Below are 6,000 nucleotides of genomic sequence, written 5' to 3'. Positions count from 1 at the left end.
AAGGTGACAGGTCCAATGACACCCAAACAACGATATCTTTATTAGACCAGCCAAAATGCACAATATACATGTTGCAAGCTTTTGAAGCTCCACTGGTTTTCAGGTTAGTTTTTAACACCTTGCCTGATGACGAAGAAGCCAGTGGAGCTTCAAAAGCTTCCAACAAATCCATTGTGCATTTCAATTGGCCCAATAAAAGTATCACTGTTTGGATGTTACTGGATTTGCTATATGGCCAACACAGCTATCCTGTATGGTTTTTTGGATTTCGAGGTGAGATGGGATCTGCAGCATTTTGCTTTTGCAACTCTCTCTGCAACTAAGGAAGCTTATCTGCAACATGTGAAGTCGAAGGCTTTCATGGCCGGCATACATAGTTTTTTGTGGGGTTTTTGGTCTATATGTGGCCATGTTCTAGAAGAGTTTATTCCTGATGTTTCGCTGGCATCTGTGGCAGAAGATGCCAGATGCCACAGATGCTGACGAAGCATCAGGAATAAACTCTTCTGGAACATGGCTACATATAGCCTGAAAAACCCTCAAAAAACTATTATCTGCAACAGTCTCCCGGTTGTTTGGGGGGGCACCATAGCCAGTGTGTTGTAGCGGTTTGAGCCTTGGACTATGACTCTGGAGAGCAGGGTTCAAATCCCCGCTTGGCCACACAAACCGCTGGGCAAATTTGGGCAAGTCACACTCTCTCAGCCTCAGGGGAAAGCAAAACAGATCTTGCCAAGAAAACCCCACAATGAAAGGTTTGTCGTAGGGTTACCATTAGTTAGAAATGAAGGCAAATAGCAACAACCGCCTTTTAAAAATCATCTGAGCTGCATCCACACTGGAGATATAATCTGGTTTGGCCCTGCTTTAACTGCCCTGGCTCTTTGCTATGGAATTCTGGGAGTTGGAGTTTGTTGTGGGCCCAGAGCGGAGCAGAGCTCCGCTCTGGGCCCCACAACAAACTCCAACTCCCAGAATTCCATAGCAAAGTGCCAGACAATGAGTTAAAGTGGTACCAAACCAGGTTATTTCTCCAGTGTGGATGCAGCCCTAGAATTTTAAGGACAATTAGCAGCTGTTGGGTTTTTCTGTGTTTGTTTTTAATTAAATATTTTCCACGTCAATGTTCACTTGCATAATTAATGTTTGTTGTTGTTGTTGTTGTTGTGTGCCTTCAAGTCATTTCCACCTTATGGGCACCTGAAGGCTTTTCCTGGCAAGATTTGCTCAGGGGAGGTTTGCCATTTGCCTTTGCCATGAGGCTGAGAGAGTGTGCCTTGACCAAGGTCAGTATAGTGGGTTTTATAGGGAATCGAATCCTGGCCTCCAGAGTCACAGCCCAGCAATCAAACTTCTATGTATGACTGTATAATATGCCACCATAAACACAAGCTGGCTTGACTTGTAAACCATAACAACCACAGTGCAGTGGGAGCCCTAAGTGTTCCCCTGGCGGAAGTGACGCAACAGAGGCGGAAGGGCTTATTGCAGGAGGAGGAAGCAGAAGAAGGAGCGTTGGCGCTGCAGCCTCACTCACCCTCCTCGCCTGCTGTGCCTCGAACCCGCCGCTAGGAGCCGCAGCTGAGCCAACGCTGCTGCTGCCACCATCCTCAGAGCCGCCATGACTACCTCCGTCCTCGCCCCGCCCACCTTGCTGCCTCTTCTTCCTCCTATTGGCTGGTGGGCGGGAGGACTAAGGCCCCGCCTCCACCCAAAGAGGCGTGGCTTGGAGAGTTCTTGAGGGCAGAGGGCAGCGCGGGCCAGTCTGACTGAGCCGCTGTGGCTCAGTGGTTTGAGCTTTGGACTGTGGCTTTGACCAGGGTTCGATTCCCAGCTCCGCCATGAAAACCCACTTGGGCTCTCTCTCAGCCTTTATGCTTAGAATAATAAGCCTTGCCAAGAAAACCCCATGAGTCAGAAAGGGCTTGAAGGCACACAACAAGAAGAGAGGGCCCCTATCATGGGGTTTTCTTGGCCAGTTTCTCCAAAGGGGGCTTTGCCATTGCCAGCCTCTGAGGCTGAGAGAGTGTGCAGTTAATGCCATTAATTGACAAGTGACTTTGAAGGCACAGGCAACCCTAAAAGGGTGAGGAGAAGGAGGAGTTGGTCCATGATAATTTTGCAGTCAAGGGATGTCCTATATAAATAAATAAAATGTCGTTGTTGACTGTGCCTTTGAATTGTTTTCAACTCAGGGTGACCCTAAGGCCAACCTGTCAATAGGTTTGTGTGTTGTTGGGGTTTTTTGGCCAGATTTCTTCAGAAGAGGTTTGCTGTTGCTTCCCTCTGAGGCTGAGAGAGGGTTCCCATGGCTGAGCTGGGACTTGAACCCTGGTCTCCAGAGCCATAGTCCAGGGCTCAAAACACTGTGCCACACTGGTTTTAGGTTGCCCCTTAGGAGGAGCATAAGTCAGAAATGATTTGAAGGCACACAATAACAAGTCACTTGTACCCTATACGCAAGGAGTGCAGGGATTAAGTTGTATCTCTCGTTCAAGTGTGCAACCTACTCCTTCACTCACTCAGCCATGGAAACCCACTGTGAGGCCTTGGGCAAGTCACACTCTCTCAGCCTCAGAGGGTGCCAAGAAACCCCCCCCCCCCCATGATAAGTTGGCCTTCCATACGATGGATACAACTTGAAGGCACACAATGCTAGGACATCCCTTGACTGCGAGTTACCATCAACCTCCTCCTCCTCCTCCTCTTGCCCCTTTAGTGTGCCTTCAAGTCACCTGTTGACCCCATGAATTTCACAGGGTTTTCTTAGGCAAGGGATACTCAGAGGTGGTTTTTCCAGTTCTCTGAAACGTTTCCTGCATCCAGACCCTGATTCTTGCCTGGTTTCACCTTTCAGGGCAGCAGCCACACAAATGGGACTTATGACCTAAAGTGAGATGGAAGTATATGGCTCCTGAACATGTTGAAGAGTGCGTCTCTCTACATCACAGGGCAAGGGTCCATGGCCATCTTCAAGGCGTCCAGATCAGTAGGCATTACTTCCAGAGAAGAACCGAGTCCTGGCATCTTCTACCTTTTGCTGAAAACAAATACAGAACCTGGGGTGTTGCATAATATTTTTGAGACAGATGAGGTGTGAGAAGGGAGAACTGAGAGAGGATTTCCTGGGTTTTTTTAAACATACACACACACACACACACTGGTTCAAGAGCAATTGAGCAAGAAGGAATGGAAATCTGGGGAAGCTATTTGCTCTGTTAGTGAACATTTGTGGCTATGTAACCCCAACAGGTTCTCCTTAGAGTTGTCATAAGCCAGGAACTTGAAATCTCACAGCAACAACATGCACATTTCTCTTTTCCACAGGCTTAGTCAGCTAACCCAGGGCTACTCAAAAGAGATGGGCCCTGAACTGGTGCCCATCCATCTGTAAGCCTTTGGCTGTTGATCCCTGGTAGGTTGCCAGGAAAGAAAGTTATAGCCAGTGGGCAAAAAGATGGTGCCAGTTCCTAGCACATGAGGGAAATATATCTACCAGTCCCTCACATGCCCTTTGTCCTCACTCCCTTGCAAAAGGTTGGCCTCATCACCAAGATTGCTATCAAAAGTCACTTGTGTTCCAAACCTTGTTAGTATGGATGTCTCAGTGCTGGCGGCGCAGTGGTTAAATTCTGTGTAAATAAGCCACATTGAAACTGTAGTGATTGGAGTGGTTTACTTTTGTTTGTGCATGCCTTAAAGTTGCCTGTCGACTTATGGCGACCTCATGAATTCTTTTGATAGGGTTTTCTTAGGCAAAAAAATACTTTACCACTTCCTTCCTCTGAAATACAGCTCATAGTACCTGGTGTTCGTTGGCAGTGTTTAGCCTCCAAGATCAGATAGGATCTAGTGCCCTTTGGGTATTTAAGACCTCCATTTTATTTATTTATTTATTTATTTATTTTTGTACTGGGACCAAATAAAATATCAAAATATATTTATTAAAAACTATTTTTAAAATGGATTAAGGTTCCAAACATTATTCAGTCAGCAGGATTTAATGCACAGTTACCTGGGAGTAAATTCCACTGAATATACAGACTTTAACAACTGGAATTACATACATATGATTGCACTGCAGTGCTCTATAAAAACAAATTGAAATAAAGTATGTTATTGTTGTGTGCCTTCAAATTGTTTCTGACTTATGGTGATCCTAAGGTGATCCAATCATGGGGTTTCTAGGGCTGAAAGTGTGTGATTAGCCCAAAGTCATCTAGTGGGTTTCCATGGCCAAGCAGGGAATCAGAATGATGTGCAGAGTTGTAGTCGAACACTCAAACCACTACATCATGCTGGATCTCATAAAGCAGAACTATTTACCTAGAAGTAAATCCCTCAGGATTCAATGGGACTTTGACATAGCCACTGTACAAGGCTGCTTTGTTATCTGTTGTGTGTGTCTTCAAATTTTCCAACTTATGGTGACTCTAAGGAGTTTTTCACACAGGAGGAAAAGCACCCAAATCCCATGGATAAATGGGATTTAAATCTGTGAATATCCTGCAAGAGTGGGATTGTTTTCAGACGACATTGTGTGACTTTGGCATTAACCTGACCAGATTCCAGACAGTTAATGGGTGTCTTGTGTATCTTGTTCTCTTACAAGCACAGCTCAATCCTAAAAAAATTGATTCAGAAATAATTCCCATCAACTTTAATAAAAATAAATGTTCATATGTTCACATCCTTTATGTGTAATCATGTGTAATGGCAACTCCACAAGTAATTGAAGTGAATCTTCTTTCAAAGTGTTGTTTGTAAAAATCACGATGAACTCAGAAAAGAAATAAAATCTATTTCCATCTATTATTAAAAAGATTATTAGGAAGTAAATTGGGGGAAGAGAATCGAAACAATTTTATACTGTTTTCAAATGAATGTATTGCCATTGCAAATTGGTGCAGTTGTTCTTGGAAAAACAAAAGAAGACTGTCAGATCCTAAGGAAGAGATTAATGAGGAATTATTAATGACTCGTAAAGAGAAAGATTAATACAAATCACAACACTGGGGTTTGAACCTAATAAGGAATGACCCCGTCTTCTGCCTCAGGACAGCTTAAGACAATGTCACATTAATATTTCCCTGAGCTTTATTCAGTTTGATTTCTAAGAGAGAAATGAGCATCTTGGCAGTCAAAAAGTGATGTACACCTGACCATCTGAAGTATGTGGATATTTTCTTTGGCATATTTTTGAAAAACAGGAAACCAGCAACTGTCACGGTCAATCTTGAAAATAAGCTTTACACATTTAGGTGGAAAGTCACTTTCAGTAGCCAAGAAACAGAAAGACATTTCAATTGTGTGTGTATGGGGGGTTGGTAATGATCCTAACCTGTAGTCCTTGTTTCGTACATTGCAGTTAGTCCCAGTAATGCCTCAAAATACAAAAATGGTAGAAAATAACTGAGTGGGCTATACAGGTTTGCTCCTTTTGTGATGTTTTTGTTCATTTTTTTTCCAGAGCTTTTAAAATAGTACATTAGGACATGAATGAATAACATTCTGCTTGTTTTCTACAAAAGGAGAAGCCTTTTTCACACTGGAGGACTCTCAAACTGTGCAGATCAAGTGAAGTTCTGTTTATTCTGTATGTTTATCAGTTCACACAGGGAGGAAACACCTCTCTTGTGCCCTGGCTGGGCAAAAATCACCAAACTGATTCTCTTCCAAGCATGGAGATAAGCATTAGTTATTAAAGAATGTAACACAAGAACCATATAATACCACTTTAAAAGAATTTGCACAAGCTACCATTATGTTTCCAGTTCAAACTTGGAGTGCTGATGATTGCCTTTAAACTCTCAAGTAGCTTGGGTTCTCAATACTTGAGGGAACACCTTCCCTGGAGGGACTGTCCTCTGTGTCCCACCAATGGAGCCAATATCCTGTGGGAAGATATGTTGCTTCAGTTGTGGGGATACCAACAACTTGGGGACACATCACTGCTAATGTCATTCTGGCAGCAAGTAAAAACTGGCTTGCTTACTTAAA

The sequence above is a fragment of the Sceloporus occidentalis genome, unplaced genomic scaffold (genome assembly GCF_023333645.1).
Source record: "Sceloporus occidentalis isolate IW3139 unplaced genomic scaffold, rSceOcc1.0.p SCAF_2, whole genome shotgun sequence".
Lineage (NCBI taxonomy): Eukaryota > Metazoa > Chordata > Lepidosauria > Squamata > Phrynosomatidae > Sceloporus > Sceloporus occidentalis.
This window is presented reverse-complemented; position numbering follows the sequence as displayed.